Consider the following 25,893-nt stretch of genomic DNA (forward strand, 5'->3'; position numbering starts at 1 on the left):
AAAACATATAAAAATTCACGGTCTAATTATAGTATTGGAAAACTTGTAATTACTTAATTATTGGTTATTTTTGGTGCAAAATGCAGTTTGCCAGCAGACAACATGCAAAAAGCGGAAGAATTGAAAAGACGTGCAAATTGTGCTAAACACCGCATAGAAAATAGGACGCATAATATATGTGCAATGTTTATGTCTTTGCTGCACAACCAAAAGAAATTGCTTCGCAGAATATCATAATTAGCACATTATTTTGTATAGTAATTTCATTTCATAATTTTGTACTTTTTTAGTTAACATTTCGTTATAATAAACCAATAAATAACCATAATTTGTGTTACCTTTATAGTCCACTGGGAAAAATATTTTCCACAAAATTCCAAAAAAAGCTACACATTGTTACGTATTTTTCTTATAATTTTTATTTATTTTACGTCTAAAACGACTGAAATAAACAGTTACATTAGTATGTAATAAAATATTAGTATATTTAATTAATATTAATATTACTACTAATTAATATTAGTATATTTAATTAATATTAATATTACTACTAATTAATATTAGTATATTTTATAAATATTAGTATATTTAGGGTTGATTTCTTGTTAACATTAAACATGTAAAAACAAACGAATTGTTATTTTACAGTTCTAGAAACTTTAGATACTGTTTCGTGGAGATGCTTGAATTCGTTGCATCATTGGTATATGTTGCATGACAAAAACTAAACAGAATCCAAATGAATCCCACTTTTAGTAGACTGAAACAATTTATATTTATAGTGCATCTACATTTATTTGCACACCGGGCAATTGATAAGAGAAGAATTTAATTAAATTTTGATACAATTTAATGGATTGTGTATGAAGTCTTCGTAACTAGCCTGTCTCATTTTTACAACATAAGGGGTTAAACAAATATTGCTACATACATATATATGTATGTATGTATGTGGCCCAGTCGCTACCAGGTTCTGGAAAAACTAGCTTTACAATACATTCTGCAACTGTTTATTTACTTGAACGCTGCAGTATTCATGACAAGAGAATCAGAATTACACTCGGACTTGAATGAATTTAATAACATTCATACTTAATACGTTACCAGTGTTACTAGTAAGAACGTCCATCATGAGTCGGACCCGCCACAATACTGCAAGAGGTTAACCAATGCAAGTTTAGGAGATGCAGCACGCCAATCCTCGAAGGAACATTTAATGGCCACTAAATCATAAGTTAACTGCAGATTTTATGCATTTATTACAAAGGTGAGTAGATCAAGTACAAAATAGCAAAAACATTTCAACGATTTGAAAATATTATTGCGTTACTCTCTGAACTCATTAAAATACTGCAAGAGGTTAACCAATGCAAGTTTAGGAGATGCAGCACGCCAATCCACGAAGAAACATTTAATGGCCACTAACTCATAAATTAACTGCAGATTTTATGCATTTATTACAAAAGTGAGTAGATCAAGTATAAAATAGCAAAAACATTTCAACGATTTGAAAATATTATTATATATTATTATATATTAATATATATTAAAATATTAGTATATATTATTATATATTAATATATATTAAAATATTAGTATATATTATTATATATTAATATATATTAAAATAATATTATATATTATTATATATTAATACATATTAAAATATTATTATAATATTATTAAATATTATTATACTCTGAACTTATTAACATTGTCAAGAAAAGAAATAAATGTCTGTATAGTTCCTGTATCTTGCAATTAATGACGACAATTGTTATTTTGCATAAAGATCCGCAATCTACTCATAAAAATTCGCTCAATACAATAAATTCTCCCTAATTGACGCTCAGATTGTACAGAAAAAATGGACGATTTGGGAAGAGAAGATACGATTATTCGAGCCTCGCCGCGCTCGTTTTTATGGCTATTGACAATCGGTAACTAATAAAACCGAGCCGTTAGGCTCGAACAATGGTACTTTCTCTTCCCAAATTATCCATCTTTGTGCACAATCCGAGCGTCAATTAGGGAGAATTTACCGTAGCTCCAACAAAGTACCTACACATGCCATTAGGCGGCTGTCAAGCGGAAGTTGTCAAAAGCGATTTGTTCCGATTAATTTTGCAATTCCAGTGCTGAGAACACAGGGGACAGCTTAGCGAAGGTATTTCGATTAATCACCAGACGTCACCGCTTCATTTTTCACGGGGTTGGGCGCGCGCCGAATTCCAGCTGTCAAATTACAAAGACGAGCCACCCCTCAAGTTCGTCGTTCGTTGACTTGCGTGGGAGTCGGTTCGAAGTTTCGACTAGGAGATACGAAACGCGCGATCGTCTTTAAGACGTCGCCAGGCGCAAGACCTCGTGTACACACAAAGGCGAAACGTAGTAATCTCTGGATGGATGCGCGCACGCCAAATGCAGCTGGCGGAGTTTAAAGCCGGGAGGCTTCAAAGGATGCCCGCCGCTTCAGGGATGCGGGTGCATCGCCGATTATTAATTTTTCTCGGGAAACCGATAGCCACGCGAACCTTAGAGCCTGTTGCTCATTTATTTTGCGCGTTCCACTCGTTTTGGATGCGTCGGATTCTTACCCGATATCGTCACTCCGCGATATAAACTATCATATTAACCCTCTATGTGGGCCGAATTTTTTTCTTAAATATAACAAAATTTATGCAACGGGAAATCTATTATTATAAACCTGTATATGCTAGTTAAAAGAATATTGAACAGTTTAAATAACTTTATTATAATTGATTCAATTTGTAACTTTGAAGTAACAATGGCTTGCAATGTTTCCACTTCTGTGCGTAAATGCTTAAGCGTGAAATTCCATAAAACAGTTTGAATTTGGCGTTGAACATTGATGTACGTTGCATTTGAAACTGGTTATGTCAAATAGTTTTTTGTGGTCCTGAGTTTTCCTCATCCGATGATAATTTGGTACAAAATTCATCGTCACTGTCATAATATTTATGCGTTGTCTGGTAAATGCTACTGGATGATCATCGTCGGACTCGGAATCTAATAAAGAATCTTCGGATCTATTACCGCTAATGCGTCTAATTCTGATTCCTCTTTTATTTTTATATGATTTTGTAACCATATTTTGGGGGGGTATTTGATATATAAATTTGAAAATAGAAGAAAGCACAATTATTATCCTAAATACACTCGAGTCTACTACAATATCCGAATGTAACCTGAAAGTTACAAAACTGTATCATATACAAATAGTAACAAAATGATTATATTGAAATGCAAATAAATAAATTGTTATTGATATACGAACCCAGAGCTATTGTATACGCTTCTTTTATTTAGTAAACACCGATAAAAGCACAAATAATCTCAATTATTTGAGATTATTATTATTACTATTATATATATTATTATTATTATTATCACATTATTATTATCACAAGAGATGGTCCCTTTGGTTTCTATCTTCAGACAACTTGCAAGGTATTTATTTCGACATTTCAGGATGACGATGCTGCCAACCGTCGTCAATATTGTTATTGGTTATTTCAGAGGCATTGTATAATTAAGACGTACACATCATCTTGTGAAAAAAAACTAAAACTATTTGGTAAAATGTGGATATATTAGCTTGTGACTTGAAAGTTACATGGGCCTATAGAGGGTTAAAAAGGGACAACCGTTTGGTTGGTTTAGAATGTGCCACTCGACAAGAATGAATAAGATTGTGGCTGAATAAGTGTGAATCGAGCAACTGACAACTGATCGATGAACGGAGACTAAAAATGACGATGAACTGGCGAGTGACTACTGACCTTAACGCTTCCACGACCGCGCTAGAAACCTCAAAAATTCTCATAAAATTAAAATATTTCATTCAATTGAACACAAGTTTCGAAACAAACTTATATGGCGTCAATTACTTCATCGGCATTCGTACTTTTTGCAAATCTTAATAAAATTAAGCAATCATTTTTAATTTCTCAGTGATTATCCATTCGGTCGTCGATCGACTGAATTTCAAACGGGGAGATCTCCCCATTCGGTTGGCTGAGTGTTAAGGAGAATCGGTTTCGAGTTTTTATACTATTTTGTGGACAGAAGACTAGAAATTGAGTGGCTAGTGACTCGATGGAAGGGGATGTAAAGGGTGACGTAGCACGCAGTGCCGCAGGTTATCAAGAAACCCTGGACGGGCGACCGAAGCGGTGCGTGCTCGCGACCCTGTCATAAAAAATGCTGCCGATGAAGGAGTGCGTTATTCAATAGTGCAGAAATGGCTTTATCGCCGGAAAGAAGATGGCTCGAAAATCATAAACGTAGAAATTGCAAGGAAGAAGGCTATGGCTCTACGACACTGAAAACCTAACGAACGTGACCTTTCGTCGATTGCGCGTCGTTCGTGGAAGGACTGTTAATTTGCCTCGTTGAGCCGAAGATTCCCCGTCGATAAATGTTTTTTAGGGAGAAAGTTAGGCGGATGCAGTCCGAAAATTCCGTTGAAGGACGGAACACCGCTTGTTACGATCTCGTCGCTGTTTCACGCGTTCCCAGCAAATTCCCATTTTAGCGCACTACTTTGCGCGAATCGACGAAGAGGAAGATCTGCTGTCGTTGATTAGATAAAGATCAAAGGAAAATGTTATTAAACGCGAGATTGATTGGGTTCCTGTGCCGTTGAATTGGGTTAACTGCGAAACTATCGAGGCTCCTTGGCGGAGATATTATCGAGGACTTCTGAGGTCCTTCAAGAGGACTGTTCAGTACCTTCCAATGGCAATTCAGTCATCGGGAAGACTTAGGATAACCAAAAGGATCACCGACGAGATCCCTCACAATACAAAGGCCACCGAAGACTCTTGAGGTTCTCAAAGGATCTTCGAGACCCTAAGTAACACAAGAGTCATCGTCAACTTCTCGATTCGTCGCGGGCTCATCGCCATTTTTCGAATTATATTCGCCAACACTAATTTCAATTTGCATTATCCACTTGAGCTAGCCACTAAAGTCGTAGCGTTTGCAGTTCTGCGCAAGTATCAATCTTTTTTGAGAAAAGATCTTTGGAAAAGAGACAAAACGTTTAAGGGTTTCTATATGATGTTATACAGTTTTGTTTCCACAAAAAAAACATAACATCATATATATATTTTTGGAAATTTATTATATTATAATATATATTATAATATATTATATATTATATATAATTATATATATATTAAATATTATACTATAATATAATATTTTTATTATATTATAATATATTATATATCTTTGGAAAAGAGACAAAACGTTTAAGGGTTTCTATATGATGTTATATATATATATATATATATATATATATATATAACAGATATAGAGTTCCTGAATGGGTCAAAGAGTCCAATTATCAATCTCGATTGTTTGAAATATGTATCAATGACGATACAGTCTCGTGGATACGGAGGAAATGTTAATTTGTCGAGGCAATTGAAATGATTAAGAAACTCTATTATTAAGAGTTAATCCATTACAAAGGCCAGCTATGACAATAATTAAGAAATTATAGAGATCCTGCGAATAATCCCAAAAGAACAGTGGAGATCTCTTAAGAAATAACGCGGCACAGTAATGGCAGCGGAGGTCGAAAGAAGATGGTCAAGGGACAACTGCGCTCGAATAAAATAAAACGCGCCGTAAAAGGAAATGAGAAACTTTTTTCGATTCTTAGCGAAGGTTCCCGTTCCATTGTGTTGCACGGTTATATTCTACAGCTTTGACATATTTAATTGTTCGTCGGACGAACAATAAACTTTACTTTCTTAATGAGAACAAGGCGAACGGAATAATGCTGCTAATGCATATTAATTTAATAAATGCAGCCTTGGATGAATGGTAAAACAACAACGAACCCTGTTGCCTTTCATATCGTTTTCTTTGTTATGAATATTATAAGCGAGGAAGCACTTATCGTACATTTGCGAGGCACGAGTCTCTTAAACTGTCTGTTGATTCCATTGATAAGAAGACAGAAAAATTTCAGAATATCGTTCGATTGTTTTCAATATATTAAAATTGCCAAAAGAAAGAAAATATCTTCATCTCATTTTTGTTTCTTACAGTTGACATATAGTCTAATTATCATTGTGCAATAGGAATGTAGTTTGGAATGAATACAACAGTTCTGTGAATTTCCAAAATTAAATTTTAAGGCAATATTAGTAGAAGCAATTTCCCAAAAATCGGTTTTTCTACTTTCCCAAAGTTGTGTAATTCTTAAGAAACAAGGTTTCATTAACAATGTTCTTGCTGCGATTTTGCATTATTAAATACTGTCGCAGCTGTCCATATTCTGAAAAAAGACTTCATAGATGCGATCACTAAGAATGTCAATGTATTAATTCGATCTTATCGAAATGATCAAGAACAGAAAAATTTTACACTCGCAATTTATTTTGCACAAAGATCCGCATTCTATTAACCTTTTAGGTACGGCTGAATTCTGCGCGAGGCTATTTCTCTGGACGGCAGAGTCTGATGTGTACTGTACAGAGTTAATCATCTTTCTACTTCATCTCATAAATGTTCAATGGGGTTTAAATCAGGACTTTGCGGTGGATGTGGCACCACGTGCGGAACATTATACAATACCCATTCTTTGACTATTTTAGCGGTATGCTTCGGATCATTGTCAGACTGAAACCAATAATCGCTAGGTAAATTCAATTTTGATACACTGCTTTGTAAATTTTCCTGCGAAATTTTTAAGTATTTCGTTTTGTCCATTATCCCATCGATGAACACAAGGTTTCCCACTCCACTAGATGCCATGCAGCCCTAAATGTGTTATAGCCGGCCGTAGATTTCGCGGTTTTAATTCTGCGTCCTTTTTCCTCCAAACACTTTGACGTCCATCGCTACCAAATAAATGTACTGTAAAAACGCTATACCGAAGTGTCCCAAAAATGTCTCGCAATCCGAAAGTGGCGGGTTCCTCAGGCCATTTGAAGCAACTTTTTCCTTTACAAAAATGTTCTCCGAGGCACCGTTAACGAGTTATTAACGAAAAACAGTGACCAATGAGAGGCGAGCTCGGCTGGCGCGAGGCGATCGAGCCAATGAGCGGAACTGGGCTTCGCGCGCTGGTGACTGGGCCGCCTCGCGTCAGCCGTACTCGATTCTTATTGGTCACTGTTTTTCGTTAATAACTCGTTAACGGTGCCTCGGAGAACATTTTTGTAAAGGAAGAAACTGCTTCAAATGATCCGAGGAACCCGCCATTTCCGGATTGCGAGACATTTATGGGACACCCTGTAGACTGTTGTAAATCGATGTGAAGACAAAAGAAGTGTGAAACAATGCATATGAAGACGATTATTACATAGAGCAAGCCACTATAGTGGCGCGTCGTGCCTAAAAGGTTAATCGAATCTGGATCTTTTGGAGTGCTTAAAAGTTAAAAATATCGTATATCGACAAAGATCATAATTGTGTACCAACGACATTAATAAGACGCAACAAGCCATTCCGAACAAAAACGTAAATATCGAGAAAACAGCATTAAAACGAAGAATTGCAATTCTACCATAAGCTAACCAGAGTTATTTCCGTCTGGCAGAACGTCTGCGAAAACGTTATTACTCTCAGGCTCCCGTAATAGGGTGCATTATTGATCCCCGTGAAAGCCAAAAATCTACAAGCTCAGGATTTCATTAGATCGAAAGTTTATTAAAATGTAGTTACGGCCGGGAAAGGGCGAGCAGCGTGGGTGATTTCAATCTCCCGTATTGTTTAACTGGAAAGTTTCCCTCCCCAGCCGGCTCCTCGGCGCGGCGTGATTAAAGAGCTGCCTCGACGTTGTTCTCGCAATGAAACCCGCCGTTTCCAGGAAAGACATTGTTCTGAAACTCGGAGCGTTCGTGCAGCCGCGTATCGACTGGCAAGTGCGCGTCGCCTCCTCCACACGGCCGTTGTGTTCCACACGCCTGCACGCGCAGCCAGAAAGACAAAACACGCACAAGCGTGTGCGCGCGCGCGCGGGCACGCGTGCGAACCGAGAAAAATAACCCGGTTACAGTAGGACGAGCCGGGAAGGGAAGCGTTTACGCTAATCGTCGCGCAGTTCCACGGTTTCGGTCGGGGCCCCGACGCGCCGCCTCTTGTTCACCGCTGACAACGCACCCGCGGCCGTAATTGATATTTGCCCGGTGATTTATGAAATTCTCACGGAACAATTTCGCTGGTAAATTGGCCGCGTATTTTTGAAACGCGGCTGGTCGCGTGCACGCGCCGGCCACGCGAGTGCAAATACGCGTTCCCGCCCCTGAAAGCGATATTTTTTTCTTTGTCTCGGTATCGGAACATTCGTTTACCGGAATCCCAGAATTTCGGGGATTTTGGTACTTCGAGCGCGGTGCCGCGGTCGAATTTCCCGTGCGTTTCGATTGCTAGACGCGCAGCTTTGTTGGCATCGATCGACGGCACAATGAAGCGCCGTCCAAAGTCGGATATTTGATACACAAGAATATGAGGTTCTTTGATTTGGGAGATTGCGCGCGGCAGATTGGACTTCCTGCTCCAGTACCGACAATTTGTCGCTGCTACATTTTTTCGGTATATGCTCTGTAATCGTTCATTCGTTACACGTGATTGGTTTTAGAACAGATCCAATTCGGAGGTTTCGGAAGATGCATTACAGAAAGTAGAATCTCGTGCAGCAAATTAGTGGTATCTCTCTATATTTCGCAGATAGAAGTCGACTCGATTGCTTGAAATGAAATCGGCAGGAAATCAAACTTTCAAAGACCATAATTTGAGATACGATTTACCAAGAGAGATTAATACATATTTTATCTTCCCGTGTGCTCGAAATTGTATGCTAAACTAAATATGCTTTTTAATAAACGTTGGAAATTGCCAATTCAATTATGTACGTAGCTGCTTTATAATTAATAATCCCTGAAATATATTCCATAATTAATGTGAATTTAATACTGCGGCTGGTATTGAGCAACTAAACATGCATGGGGATTACTAAAAAATCACTAAGCTTCCTAGTTTATTTTATAAACGTGATGGAATTTTTTTAAGAAATTGTACCACTTTATATTAAACTTCAATTTTCATTTATCAATGTATTAAATGCATTTGTACGTAGACGGCTCACTGTTCACTAAAAACGCTTTGCAATAATTGCATTTATGCGAAGCAACATTGAGAATAAAGTTGAACAAAGAAAGTGCATTCTCACTTCTTGATTTTCTTTGTACATTGTAATATTGTAAATGTATACATTGTAATTACATATAATATATATATTATATATTATTATATATTCCTTTCATTTCATATATATATATAATATATAATAATATATAATATATATAATAATAATATATAATATATATATAGTAATATATAATAATATGTAATAATAATAGGAATTGTAGGAATTCTAATTAAGAAACTGAACGATATGCAGTTTAACAAAATTTCGTGAACGCATGTCTACACACCTAATCTATATACAGAAATTTATGTACATTTTTATCATTAAAATTCGTGTAATTGTTCGAACAATCAGCAAATCATTTCTCTCTTGTTTTTTAACTCAACTTTTTGTTTATTCGTTTATTTATTGTAGAAAAATTTTGCAAAAATTTTATTGCTTTCTTTCAATCAATCGTGTTCGATGTTATGAGCGACGAATATCGATAAGATAAAATGTTCTGTTCACTCTAATAGTAATAATTTAATATTCAATAATAATAATAATTTAATATTAATAGAGTATATATAATATTATATATACTCTATTAGAGACGAATCGACGATATTTAATCCGCGCGCGCAATAAATATCGTTATACGGTGCAACTTCTGGCTACGAACGCTCGAACGTCGATAAAGTTTTTGCAACATCGGTATTTCCGGCGCAGGAACTTCACCCCGTGTTTTATGCATACGTACAAGCGGGGACAAAATTAGCGGGCATTTTTTACCGAGACACAAGTTGAGCGGACTCCGGGAAACTTCGAGTGCTCAAAAGGTTCCGAGAGAAGAAACTCTGTTTCGTCCATCTTCCCGACCTCGAAACCGCCCCGACACTTGTTAAGTACCTTATTTGAGTTTCGAAGTTGAGTTTTACGGTCATTTTTTCCCCCTAGAGGCCAACCCACTTCGGTGTGCACTCCAAAAGGCCAACGCGTCTTTAATCACTTCGCGTATCGACTTGCGAAGCGATCTTACGTATTTTAAACTGTTTACCTCGAGATAAGTAATTTTACGATACTTGCACGATAGCGGGCTCGCATTACCTGAGAAATGACATTTTTCCGTTCAGTGCGAAATATTATATCGAACTGTTTAATAATACTATGCTAAGTCTTCAAATTATTTTTAAATTCTCATGTATAAGTATAAGTATAAGTATAAGTATAAGTATAAGTATAAGTATAAGTATAAGTATAAGTATAAGTATAAGTATAAGTATAAGTATAAGTATAAGTATAAGTATAAGTATAAGTATAAGTATAAGTATAAGTATAAGTATAAGTATAAGTATAAGTATAAGTATAAGTATAAGTATAAGTATAAGTATAAGTATAAGTATAAGTATAAGTATAAGTATAAGTATAAGTATAAGTATAAGTATAAGTATAAGTATAAGTATAAGTATAAGTATAAGTATAAGTATAAGTATAAGTATAAGTATAAGTATAAGTATAAGTATAAGTATAAGTATAAGTATAAGTATAAGTATAAGTATAAGTATAAGTATAAGTATAAGTATAAGTATAAGTATAAGTATAAGTATAAGTATAAGTATAAGTATAAGTATAAGTATAAGTATAAGTATAAGTATAAGTATAAGTATAAGTATAAGTATAAGTATAAGTATAAGTATAAGTATAAGTATAAGTATAAGTATAAGTATAAGTATAAGTATAAGTATAAGTATAAGTATAAGTATAAGTATAAGTATAAGTATAAGTATAAGTATAAGTATAAGTATAAGTATAAGTATAAGTATAAGTATAAGTATAAGTATAAGTATAAGTATAAAGCAATATAGGGTAACAATAAAGTATAAAGTAAACATTAAAAATATACTTATACTAATATAATAAGATGAAATAATAAAATATAAAATATACTCATACTAAACAAATTATACTTCTATTTAAATTTGTTTTTAAGATATTATTACATTTTATTAGTTACGATGGAATTCGTTAAAACATTTTAAACATAATTGAGGTGACTCTGGACACTCAGGACAATACGTTGTAGTCTTTTGTAAATTTTTTATGCTTCGTGGCGCCGGGAAAAACTCTATCGATTCACGCTAGGTGTTCGACGTGTTAAACACAACCATATGAAATCAGTGTTTATTCATGTTGAATATCATAATATCATGAAATTAAGAAAAATTGTTTGGAAGTGTCGATAAAATTTTCTTTAAATATTTTTTATGGCACAGTTGAAAAATTTGATTCGAGTGACAACGAAAAATAGCGAATGTTTGATTTGGATGGCGTGTTTTTGCGCTTTTGAAACAATTGCAGGCATAGAAAGTTCCAGTTGAAATCCTTCGAAATACACACGTAAATATGTACATGTGATGTATGTAATAGGCCGAGTTACGAGAAAAGGAAGTGAAATAAAGTTTACAAGTATCCAACAATAAAAAGTTTACTCGTAAAAACATAAAGAGTGGGGAATGTTACGGTCGAGGAAGAAAAAGCAGCTATTTGAGTCTGACATTCCGTAAAATGACATATTTTACCGTACAACACAATTTGACGTCGTTCGCTGCTGCTCTAAATTGCTTGCAGATTAATTTAAGATTCGAGCAATTAGCCTTCATTTAACGAAAACTAGAGAAAAAGCAATTCACTTTAATCGTGTAGTACGATAACAGAAAAATGTTACCTACAAGTGTACAAGTTAGCAACGCAGGTTAAAATTGTACTAAATCCGTCTCAAAAATTAATTATTATCTGATGGAATGCAAGATTTTCAAGTTCAATCTAAGCTAAAAAAATCTCAAAAGACAATTTTAATAGAAAAGTCTCAAATTATAATTAAGCTTATACGAAATTAAATTACTTTAATTTAATTAAATATTAAAATAATTAAGCTCAATAATTAAGCTTAAAAGTATTTTATAGCAAAACTAAAGCAAAACATTCGACCCACATTTTTTAAGGGACCAATATGTCTGACTATACACTTATCTGTTCCACTTACTCTCAACACTAGAAATAATTCTATAAAGACAGAATAGTTTGATTATGCTAATTTGTTGTCACGCTGCACTTCAGCGTTTCGCTGCAACGGTAACAACTTCCGTATTATCTTAGAGACAATTGTTAATGAGCAGCAATATGTATTTACACTGCGACAGGTTGCTGGCCGGCAGAAAAATGGCGTTGAAGCATTGTCGCACCGGCACGACACGTAATTTATGTTACCGTGCCCCGACATCGCGATAATGAAAGTACCGCGATGCGGATTAATTAACTGGCTGTTACGAAAAAAGAGAGAAACAACGGAGAGAGGAAGAGAGAAGAATCGCGAGAGTCTATTCGCGCCGGATCGACTTCAACGAGAGTCCCTTTATGGTCCTCTTTTTGCGGCCGCCGTGAAAATATCGCTCTTTAATCCGATGGTTAATTACCGTTTAGCGTTTCACGACTCTCCACTCCGTTCTCGTTGTTATTTGGCACACGCGGAGTGGCTTTATTTAATACACCACCTGCCAATGATATAGGAAATCAAGCTGGACACTTTATTCCTCGTTTTTCTACCCTAACCTGTAATAACAGTGTACAAATATTTCCGATGTCAAATCTCCATTTATAAAATGTTCTTATTTGAATTAACTTATTTATTGTTAAGTAATTTCATTTGATACAACAAAAACTAATTCCTGTGTCTGCCTATTGTCTTTAATAATAATAATAAAGACAATATTATATTATTATTATATTATTATTATTATTACAATATTATATTATTATATTATTATTATTATTACAATATTATATTATTATATTATTATTATTATTACAATATTATATTATTATATTATTATTATTATTACAATATTATATTATTATTATTATTGTATTATTAATATAATAATAATATATTGTCTTTAATAACCTTCCTATTGTCTGCATAAACTGCAACACACGGAAGCCAAACACAATTTTTTCTTCTTCTCTAATAATTTTAATAGGATCACATTAGCACATCAATATTTTTAGTTTCTTTCCATTTTTTCACTGTTGTAAATCGCGCCTACTTATTTTTGTCGTAAATACAAAAAATCTGCAGTCAATTAAGAACAATTGAAGGCATGTTAAACTTTGAACACCTCTCCTGCTTTAACCGCAAAAGTTATATAAATGATTCTGTATTCGAAGATGCTTAAACAATGTTTAAAGCCGAGACTGGCACCGGTACACGAAATACCGGTATTACACCGGTATTTTTCGGCTGTACCTTCGTAATCTTTATAGACACCGAAATACCGAAAATATCGGTATATTTTTGCCTACGATCGGAAACTGTCACCGGTAAAATAAAAGAAGACTGTTGAATCACACCGCGATCATCAATCGTCCCGGTTAATATTTCAGTATTTTTAACGGTATGGACGTCAAGTATCGGTATATATTTCGATATTACCGGAACGAACGTCACATATCTGCACTAAAACCGATTTTCCAAACAGGGATCACGTCGCAAGAATATCGAAACGAATGCTGGTATAATACCAGAAGCTTAAAATATTTCAGTACAAAGAAACACCTTCGATGCACGAACCACCTCGAACAATTTTTATTGGACTCCCGATCTCAAAAATAAATTGAAAAACATCGGTGAACATTGTTACCTTGCAAACACCGTTTAAAACACGCTGACCACGCTTACATTCGTAGCTCGGACAATGGAATTAATAAAAATTAATGAAAAAACTTGCACCTTGTTCTACAATTTACCGAATCGGATTAAATCCAGATCAATCGAATCACCAGCCACCGTGAAAAAGCGCGACCCACTCATCAGCAGAACAATTAGATCGTCGAAGCACGTGCCCGATCCTCTCGCGAACTAAAAGTGCCATTTATACTCGAAACGTAGCAGAGCGAGTCTCCCGACGATATCTAGCGAGAAGACGTTCCAACTCTCGTAAAAGACATAACGTTGAATGATCGATTAAAAAGTAAAATGGCCGGGAAAGTAGTTTGTCCCCCATGATTCAATAATAGTTTCCCGAGGAACGCTCGCGAGCGTCGCGCTCGCCGGAGACTGGCCGGTTCAGGCATAGTCAACAATAACATCAGAAAGGAGCGAACTGTCAGCGTAAACGGGGCAACTTTCGCCGATATATCTGTGAAAGAAGCTCGAATTAGAATCTTTAACAGCTTCGTTCCCATGGACGCGTTATGTCGCGACACTGATACTGTTCATACAAGCTCACAGACGAGATATCTCGCGACATAATTCCGCTTGGACGACACCATGGACGTGTCATCTCGCGACGCAATACCGTTCGCGCGGTATCACACGCGAATAAACAGGCTTTAATTCGAGAGCAAAAACAAAAACGCGTGTTTACTCGTCTCTGCGGCACCGCACGAACGGTATTGCATCGTCCGTGATGTCGCACAAGCGGCACTATTTCGCGAGATACATGTAACACGTCAACGAGTGCGAAGCGGATAATAGCAGAAAATATTGGGATGGCAACTAAGTAATTGCCGATTTGTTCAATGAAATAAAAAATTTGTTTTTACAACCATATATTACATAATTGGACTGCGAATCGTTATGCAAAATGAAAGTTCAGATAGGCATTGCACTTCTTCTCCTATAAGTTTACCAATTTGCAAGAAATACACTACTATATTCAAAGTCTTCTTTAACTATCGCACATTTGACATATCCATCTTAATCATAAATGCGTAAAGATCCGCGGTCCAACTATTGGATTGGCAACTAAGTAATTGCCGATTTGTTCAATGAAATGAAAAATTTGTTTTTACTTGGAACGAAGTTTAATCTGTAATGTATTTTCCATTTTGTTCGACGGCCTTTTGCCATCTCTCCGACAACTTGAAAATTCCACGCTCGTAGAAAGTCTGATCCTTTTCGGCCAAAAACTGAGTTAAGTGAGATTTTACAGCGTCATCGTCATTCAAAGTTTTACCACGAAGGGAGTTGTCCAGGGATCGAAATAAGTGGTAATCCGATGGCGCGAGATCAGGGCTATATGGTGGGTGTAACATCAATTCCCAACCGATATCCATCAATTTTTGCCGAATGGACAAAGACGTGTGCGGCCTAGCATTGTCCTGCTGGAAAATGGCACCTTTACGATCGACCAATTCTGGTCGCTTTTCCTTGACCGCTGCATTCAATTTGTCCAGTTGCTAACATTCATGGATAATAAAAAATAACATAATAATAATAATAATAATTTTATAATATAACATTTACGGATATCATAAAAATGGGAGCGAGAGACATCTATAACTGAAATCGGCGATTACTTAGTCGCCAACCCAATACAATAATTTCTCCCTAATTCGCGCTGAAATTGCACAGAAAAATGAACAATTTGGGAAGAGGAAATGCGATTATTCGCGCCTCGCGTCTCGTTTTTATAGTTACTGACAATCGGTCACTATAAAAACGAGTCGCAAGGTTCGAACAATCGTATCTCTTCTTCCCAAATTGTCCATTTTTGTGCGCGATCTAAGAGCGAATTAGGGAGTTATAATATAACATTTACGGATATCATAAAAATGGGAGTGAAAGACATCTATAATTGAAATCGGCAATTACTTAGTTGCCAACCCCATATTTCTTCCGTGTGTATACGAAGCAAGGGGATCCTAAAGTCTCTCATTACCGCGGGTCAGGTCGCGAGATTGCACCGCCGGCTTCTGGAAATGTGAAGGAACTCCTTATGGGTTTCGCCGGCTACACACTCGTTTCCGGTTGCACGCGAGCTTTCGGTTCATCCATTGTGGCAGCCTGAATTCAACGTAACTAACCTAACTCGATTGCCTGCCGCACTGGGTCATATCGAGAAATTCAACTTACTTGTCTCAGCGACACCGCGGCGCGTTCTCCAATTAAGCGATTCGCGTCTGCCAAACAGGCGCCGCTCTCTGTCTCTCTCTCTCTCTCTCTCTCTCTCTCTCTCTCTCTCTCTCTTTCTCTTTCTCCTGTCTGACTAGAGTAGGCTGGAATCGCGATGAGTACGAACGCCACTGTAGAAATCCTTTATGACGTCGGCTCCGTTCTACTTCGCGTTCTATCTACGTCACTGTTCTGTGCGTAGGCACGTTGACGTAATTGACGTCGAGTACTTTGCGGAATGACGTTTAATGGACTGTGGAATAACGTTTTCAATGCTTTGTTGGGAGAAACAAGTTACTCTGTTCGGTTGCGCGCTATTGTGCTATTGGTATTGGCGATTGCGAATGATTACATGTATTGGGTATTAAGGTCGCTATTATTTAATACTCGTATGATCCGTAATTTTTAGATAGTGTTTCGTGTTTTTATATTGGGTATTCAGGTCGCTATTCTATAATATACTCGTATGAGCCTTGATTTTTAGATAGCGATTCGTATTTGTATACCGACCTGGGCAAATCTGATTTCAAGTAAAAGTAGAAAATAACGATATGAAATAATTTATTTCAGACCGTTAATTGAAGATAAAAATAATATCGATTCATTTGAGATAAAGCGATTTAAAGTAATAAATTATTTCGTTATTTCTTTGTTACAAATTTTCCAACAGTAATAATGCTGAAAATAATAATGAACAGAAAGATTTTATCTCATAAAATCTTCATAATTTGTTTAATGCGAAAAGATGAAAAGCAGCCCCGAACATTAAATTTAACTCCGCTAAAGAAATAATGTCCGTGAAATAATGATTTCAAATCATTATAAAATGAAATAATGTGTAATTTGAAATAATATTTCGTATAATAGGGATCGCAGGCATGAAAATAATTATGAAATAAAACAACGTCATGTTAAGGTAACATGAAACATTTTGAATAACATGATTTCATATATGCCCAGGTCCGTTTGTATAGCAATATGCATTTCGCGTTTGTCAATCATTTCTGCAGATTAATTAAATCCATAATCTTAAATCGGCGCGGTGATGATAAATTGATACGACCAAAATGAATAGTTGATTTGGTAAATTTCTTTCTTGAAAATGAAAATTTATGACAACATGAAAGAAATTAATAACGAGATTAACGTAGAAAAACTGTGCGAAATTATCACCGAGAATGGATCGAGCTTAAATTTTGCTAAACTATAGTATAATAGTAAAATAGTATATAATATAGTATATACTATTATAATATACTATATTATATAAATATTATTCATATAATTATTAATATATTATATTATTATTAATATACTATATTATATAAATATTATTTATATAATTATTAATATATTATATCAATATAATATATACTATATACTAGTATATAGTATAGTAAAATAGTATATAACTGTAATATGTATAAAGCAAAAATTAGAAAATTAAAAAATATTGTATTCGGTTTGCAGATTTTCGTGCGCTTTTGGCATCTGCTGATCCTTAGAAAGTGATAGAATAAAAGCATGACGAATCACCGTCTGGACTGTTCGCAAGGAGAAATGGCAAGTGATGGCCAGACACATGAAACCATTATACACTACCGGTACGACAACTACAGCGAAGCGGTCCTGGCAGAGAACCAAGCTAAAATAAAACTTTCGTCTGACAAGCGTACTGTATAAGTAATCGTTTCCTATTTCCACTGCTGTACGTTAATTTTTAAGTGACACTTGTCGACCCAGCTGTAATCATTTTAGATCTATAACTTCTTGGTAACTAGATTCAGAACTCGGTAACAAGGTGTACGAAATTGACAAACTAAATGAACATTTTTAGACGCGATATAGTCCATAAATTTCTAGCTAATGTTCTCCGATGCAGAGGTGTGCAACAGCTTCTAATCGAATAAACCATTCCTGGTTAATTACACTCGGTATCTGTTATTCATTAGGCATAAAGAACGTTTCAGATTTCTAACTCGTCGAAACAAAATTAAACCGAACAATTGATACAACTGTCGGTGTTATCTTACAAGCTTCCGCATAACATTTTTAGCTTGTTTTCTTTTACGCGAAGCACTTTTTAATCCTGCGTGCTCTCTTCTTCGCTTGGACTTACGATTTCATATATCCGACTGAAATTAACAGATTTTTTACAACATAGAATTCGGAGTAGAAGCTGGAATGATGCCAACGAATTACGAAAGAGTAATCCATAAACAAATTCCGACACCTTCACCGTTCTGCTGCTCGCAAGTTCGTAGCCGATGTCTAGCGGTGAGTTATAAGCGCAATTCCAGAAATCCGGGATGGGGTTCGGCGAAAATTCTGCTTCAGCCGGCGGTTTGTTACTCCGGCAAAGAAATTCCATCGGCGAAGCAATTAAATTCTAAGGCGACGGTCCTAATGAATCGGGCTTTTTTAATTACAAAGGACGAGCGTGGAATAAATTGCAACGAAACTCTGTGTGTGTGTAAGAGAGAAAGAGAGAGAGAGAGGGAGAGAGAACGCATCCACCGTCTTACCTTTCGCTCGTACATCGTGGTGCTGACGGTAAACGTTTCGCGAGGTAAAACGCAGTTGCATTCCAGAACAGTGATTTTAACAGCGTCGTTCACCGAAACGTTAGGATTACGCGCTCGCCGCCGTCGCAGTTTAACGGCCCTCAGGTTCGAAAGTAATTAGGTTAATTCCGTTAAAAGCGTTGCGTGTGGCCGGGGGCACGCCCGAAATTATCCGCAGTTTCGACCGTTGCGCGGCCGAAATGCGGGAACAAAAGAAAAATCTCGCGGGGGCCGACAATTGTTTCGATGACGGATCGACGAAGACAAAAAGAGAGAGAGAGAGAGGAACCGCGGCGCGTGATCGCGTGAGATCGCGTAATTTTCTCCCGTCGGGATTCGTTCGCGTCGCTTGAACGGAAGCCACGTGACCGTGAAAGAATCGAGCGAAACGGAGATTAATTTTTCAACGCTGGTTTGTGGAAAAGTACGAAATTGGAAACACACGGGAACTGTTCGCCGCAGGCAGCGAGATATACGTTCAAACTCCACTTGGGATTTTCACCGTGAGCACTTCAATGTACCGCGTAATTATTTCGCTGGCCGGCGAGCGCCACGCGAAAATACGTCGCGGAACATTTTTACAAAATCTCGCGATGTATGGGCGCATCTGTTAATACGACGCGAAATGCTCCGGTTTTCATGCGGAGGCCGGTGCGTGCGTGCCACAGAAATTTGTGTTTAGAGAGGATCTATTGGTCCTCTTTTTTTTTCCCCTCCCCCATTAACGATGTAACTGCACTAATTATTCGCGGAACGCAGTTTTGTGCCCGCCTATCTCTTTGCGGCGCGATTCCGCGGAATAAAATATTCCCGTCGCGATAAAGGAGTAATTTCGTTTTCTATTGCGCGGGTTTCACTCCGATTCCATTATTTACGGCCCCGATGTCGAACTCATTTATCTAAACAGTTTTCTCTTCGGCGAAGTCTGAAATACCACCGTTTATCTTGGGCAACCTGACAAGAGATTACGGCCAAAGTTGAACGCTAAATCTGCCGATCGTTAGAAGTGACTCATGTTTATTGCTTCGTAAGAATGACAAGAGTGAATTTATTCAGATCTTTCGCCATTTTTATGCCCGCATTAAGAAATCGATTCGATCATTTTCGATGAAAGAATCTTTCTAATTTCAGCAATTTAAAAATAGAAAATGTGAAATTAATTATTTCGACCGCCACGGTGGGTTTACTTTCACGTTCCACGATAATTTCGAGAACTAATAGCTACAGTAATTTCTCCCAAATTGCCAAATTTTGGGTTTCTGTGAATTTCCCTGTGCTAGTCCTATGCTTATCCGTAGTTTCCGCAATTGCGAATCCTGGAAGACAACACAAAATGATCTGTTCGGATGTGAATCGGGTAAGGAAAACCGCGGAGCTACAAGGCACATGGTAGGTACGTCACCGCCAAATCGTGGCATCTGGCCTCTGAATTGCTCTCGAATCATGACACGTGGCTTCAGAATTGCCCTCGAATCGCGGCAAAAAATTATAAATAAAATAGTGAAGTCATCGTTCTGATTCTAGCATCACTATGACATGTGGCCTCAGAATTGACCTCGAATCGTGGCAAAAATTTATAAATAAAAAAGTCAGGTCATCGTTCTCATTCTAGCATTACTATGACATGTGGCCTCAGAATTGCCCTCGAATCGTGGCAAAAAATTATAAATAAAAAAGTTAAGTCATCGTTCTCATTCTAGCATTACTATATGTATTCGTGCTGATCTCTGCCTTTTTTGCCGATTGTCCAGAGTTTCTATAAAAACGAGCCGCGAGACTCGAAGAATCGCCACTTGGAATTCTCAGATCTGCCGTCCTCCGAACATTTGTAGGAGAAGACTTACTGTATTCCAGTAAAATAATATATTATTAATAATATATAATATAATATATATATATATATATATATATATAAATATAAATATATAATATAATATATATATATAAATATATAATATAATATATATATAAATATATAATATATAATAATAATATATTAAAATAGTATATTTGAATGAATCGACGATGATTCAAAAAATAAATTTGAACCATTTCAGTCAGAAAGACTTCGAAGAAATATCCCCGAGTCCGTGTTAGCTAGCGTCCCCTTTTCGGGCTCAGTATATCGCAGGTCGACATCGGCCATTTTTCGATCACTTAGTTCAAAATTAATTCTCGTGACAAAAAGATGACAGAATGGGGACGACGAACGTAGTGGATGAAAGGGAATTCGAAAGAAAGAAGGCGGGTGGCTCGTGTCACGAAAGCACTCGTGTTTAGAGACCACTTCCAACGGCATTACAAGCGAGCGGGTACGGTGACCGGCAAGCTTTTCAATTTTCAGGCCTCGGAACTCGAAAACCAGCACGTTATCATCGAGGACTGCGTGCTGGTCACGGCGGGGGGACGAAAAAGCATATCACGCTAATCCGGGAGCCGTGCTGCTACTGCGCGGTTGCCCGAGGAACGACGTCTGTAATTAGTTTCGTCATTAAGCGACTTTGAAGTTTGCTCGGCGATGATAAGCTTCGCCTTCGGCTGCACAGTCGCGCCATCTTTGGTACTGAAATCGCAATTTGCCACGAAATTGCGTATTTTTTATTTCTCGTAACTGCGTTCCGCCGGTTTCTCTGTTTGGAAAATATGTCAACATACGAGCCGTTTATTTTGAAAGTGGCATAAGACACTTTTTCAAAAAAATCGAGTTAATGGTAACACCAATTACAATTGAACGGTATCTTTTCATTTAAAAAAAAAAAGTGACTTATGCCACTTTCAAAATAAACGGCTCATATACGATATTTTCCCATCCATCGCGTTATTTTTGTGATTCAATTTTGCCTGCATTAAAAATTCATAAAACCCTTCACGTTCGATTGTTCCTCTATCTGTTCCAGTTTGTTTCATTCTTTTTACACGTACAAATTGATCGTGCTTCGATACAAAATTTCTGTTTATTTTCTGATGAATTTTCCTTCTACTCGCGGAAAAAAGTTTCACTTGGAAAAGATTGCTACCGTGTCTGTATAAATGTGCTCCGAAACAGCAAGAACACTCAATTATAACTCTATCAAACAAAAAATGAAGAATATACTCGACTGTCTAATTCTCCAAATAATGCTAATATATGCTAAATATATGCTATATATATATATATATATATATATATATATATATATATATATATATATATGCTAAATACATGCTATATATATGCTACATATATGATAATATATGCTAAATAATGCTAATTATATTAATTTAAACACAGAGTTGAGAAGAATTCCGCATTTTATTGTTGCGGAATTTTCACTTCTCAGTAATTATGTGGTTTCTCTTGAGCATCTCAAACATTTCAGCCGTATAAAGCAAACGTGGTGTAAGTCAATTTTTTGCTAGGTTGATTTAATACTGCCTTATGCAAGCTGAACTCACATTTTGTTTCGCGTAGAAATTATGCAGGTATATCTCCATTGGTTTCTCCGCGAGTAGCAAAAAGAATAAGAATAATCATCCACTCGAATAGCGTAGGATACTTTTAATTCATCCTTCATTTTAGCCGCAAATTCACTTCTTTGACTAAACACAAACTCGACCTTCAACGTGGTCATTTACTTCACGGTGCCAGCAACGCAGCGAAAATTTTCCAATGAACTTTGCTTCGCCGAACGAAAAGTAACGAACTGACTGTCACAACGAGACTATCCGCGAATAAAACCATCTCGTCCAATAAATTATGTTTACGCGAGATTCGCGTGGCGGGTGTACACAACGTGATTCAACGTCCCCAGAAGACAATGGTTCGTTCCCATTCGCGCTTACATGTGCAACGAAATAAACAAATTTTTCGTCGCGCACCGTCCCTCGCGACCGCGTTTCCTTCTCTCGCGCGCTCAGTCCGTTTCCGTGTAAGTTTACCGCGAGCAAATTCCATAAAGCACGCTCGAACAAGCGATGCCGCGACCGTACTTAAGCTGATTACGCACATATGGAAATTCATCGGGGACTGGATTTGCAAAAACGTTGGAAAAAATACCGTCTACTTGGCAGCGTCGATTTTCGGACCGTGCAAACGCCGTCCGCGGCGAACGGCGCACATGAATATCCGCGAACGCGCGGCTTGCTTAATGTAAAATACGTGTAAAATGCATGAATAATAAAATGTTCCGATGCGTAATGGTTGCAATAAAACCAATTCGTGCCGACTTCTTTTTGTGTAGCTCGCGGGGAAAAAAAATTGTGTTATGGAAACTGAACCGCGCGCAGAATTTCTGTTCCCGTTATTTATCGTTCCACCGCTGGAATCGCAGTCTGTACAGGCGTTTCATTAACGTTTTTAAATCAAGCTAACGCTAATTCTATTCAATCCGATAATGTTTTATCGAATACTGCCTTTTTATTTTTACTTTTAATTGTCCATTGCAAATGGACTTGTTCGATGTAATTAAATGTGAGTTTAAACGAGGTGTAGTACACGATTCAGTTTTAAAAGGTCACGTTCAATCATGTACCGAATGATATTGTTTAAACTATTGATTCTTGTACTTTTACGAGAAATATGAATGCGAATAATTCATTAAATATGAATTATTATTCAATATTAAAATGTTGGCAACAGGACACGGAAATCGAAGGGTTATCCGTCAGTTATCAAAAATTGTATCTACAGGCTGTTCCATAATTATGTTAACCCTTAACACTCCGAACCATTCTGGACGTTGGCTACCAGCTACTCAGCGCCACTTTTCGGCAGAAACGGGCATTTACAGACCCTCGTATTATTTAGTATGGTTTTGGGACTGACTAACATATTATAATGATATTGGACTTATATGAATTGGCTGAGATCGAGAAATTTGCAAAAAAATCAATATTTTATTTTTTATAATTTTGTTATTGTTTGTTTTATAATTTTGTTTCGTTGTTGTAATCGCTATCTATGCGAACTCTTTCTCTCGTCGCCTTGTTGCTTGGACGATATCGCTATCGCTGCTATCAAAACGATAGACTAACTGTAGAAGAGAACCTTCCACAGTTAGTCTTTCTATCATATCTGTATAAACGTCTATCCGGAGCTCATCTTCGCTACTACTTGTGTCATGAGACTCGTTCGTGTTTGAACGTTTTGCCATTGTTCTAATAAAAAATATGAATAAATACATAGGTTGAAAATTTCTAATTGTTATTACTAACTCACAAGATGATATTTACCAAAAAAACTTTTACCAAACAATTTATTTACCAAGAGAAGAATCACTTTTCCGATTTTCTCACTCGTTAGATCTATCTATACCGCTCGACGCTTCGAACCAGACCGAGTTCAGCTTTGAAAATCTTTTTCTCCAGATTTTATGATTATATATCTTACTATACAGTGCGTGCTATGTTCGCATACCGATCTTTCTTCTACAAACTTGCCTTATCGCTCTTTTCAAGTGGCGCCTTTGAAGTGCTCGGACCGTCGCGAGCACGCCTCTCACGTTCTCGTCAAAACCCGCTGACATTTCTTGAATATATCTTAGTAATTTTACTATATTTGATTTGATTTCGTGTGTCATTTCAAGAGAAAACTTCAGGGAAACATGCATGTCCCAAAAAGTTGCGCTGAAATAACTCAATTCCCCGTAATCACTAATAAACTTTAATGTCCCACGAGAGGGGACATCCGAGTGATATGCTAGAATTACGATGTCCCACGAGAGGGGACAGCGGAGTGCAAAGGGTTAACACCCGGAAAGTGATGATTCTTCAGATCATTTGAAATAACTTTTTCCTTAGCAAAAATGCAATCCGCGGCTTTGTTTACGAGTTATTAACAAAAAACAGTGACCAATGGGAGGTGAGCTCATCTGGCGTAAGGCGGTCGAGGCAACACGAGCGGTCGAAGCCAAGTTCCGCTTCTTGGCTCGGCCGTCTGGCGCTAGGCGAGCTCGCCTCCCATTGGCCAGTGTTTTTCGTTAATAACTCGTAAACAAAGCCGCGGATCGCATTTTCGCTAAGGAAAAAGTTACTTCGAACGACCTCAGGAATCACCTCTTCCCGCGTGTTAACATAATTATGGAACACTCTGAATGAAATATCACACGTTACTACGAGCATAAAGCAATCAACCGAAGCACAAATATTTAGTACGAACATACTTGTTGGACACGATTTCGAACAATCATCGTCACAAGCAAGCAAACCACATGTATCGCTCCATACATAGCGCAGCTGTGTTTGCCAAAGTTTCTATGTGCATGGCGAAAGAACTGACAGAAATCAATCAACAAGCATCACACCTGGTTCGAGCAGAGACCGATGATATTAATTCACGGACCGTTCGTTTGGCTATCGCGAGCAAGCCCGGACCGCAAAGCATCCCGTTCTCGAGCTGCGCCGCAACAGTGTTGATCAATATTGTTGTCAACTAATCTGGGTCGTCGGTCGAGGCTGGTTCCGATGAATTCTTGTCGGTGAAATCTGTTTCAACGACTTCGATGTAACCCGGCCGAGAGGAACTGTGTCGGTAATTTCAATGTAACCGCCGGTGTGTGACCACGGTTTATAGATTCCCCGCGCTGCCGGCGAAGAAATTCGCGGCGAGTTTGCGCGTAACGAGCGACGGTTTTAAACCGATTTATTCGGCATGCTCGGGCGTACGGAATTTCGAAAACTAATGGAAAGTACTGTAACGAGAAGATATAATGCATCGGGAGTAGTTAACCCTCCTTTTCCCCCTCTCACGCGAAATTACTTCTTATGAAAAGTTGTTCGACGAAGTCGTTCGCGGCGCGGCGCGGCGGCGCGGGCGCATCGCGGCGCTCGTGGAAAATTGCCGGACGCGCAAAGAAGATTGCCGGGACGCGGCGAACGGGAAGAAAAAAGAACGCGCTGCTCGCAGAGGCTCGAGCAAGAGACGGAGCGGATCGGCCGAATAATATTGCGGCGGCGAGCGTGTTTACTCGTCGAGAAGTTTTGGAGCAGCCGGCTGGTTGGTTCGTTACGGCCGCAACTCCACTTACAAGTAATTAGACTAACAAGCACAGAGCCCCGGACACGAATTTCAACCGGAAATTCAGCCGCCGGCTTGTCGGTATTCGCGTCAAGTTCCCTGTCGTTCATTTTCTTCATTGTCCTCGTCGTCTTTTAAGCAGTGACTCAAGATGATTGTCCTCCCGCTGGGTCAATTAGGAATTGAATAACCGTGTTTCGAATATCGATCG

The 25,893-nt window shown here is 37.4% G+C and overlaps 1 protein-coding gene across 3 annotated transcripts in view; it reads right to left on the reverse strand.

The window, feature by feature from the left end:
- Ddr (discoidin domain-containing receptor 2) overlaps nt 1–25,893 on the reverse strand; it is a 529,507-nt gene that overhangs the window by 369,362 nt on the left and 134,252 nt on the right. The window lies entirely within an intron of this gene.

The sequence above is a fragment of the Megalopta genalis genome, chromosome 1, assembly GCF_051020955.1.
Source record: "Megalopta genalis isolate 19385.01 chromosome 1, iyMegGena1_principal, whole genome shotgun sequence".
Lineage (NCBI taxonomy): Eukaryota > Metazoa > Arthropoda > Insecta > Hymenoptera > Halictidae > Megalopta > Megalopta genalis.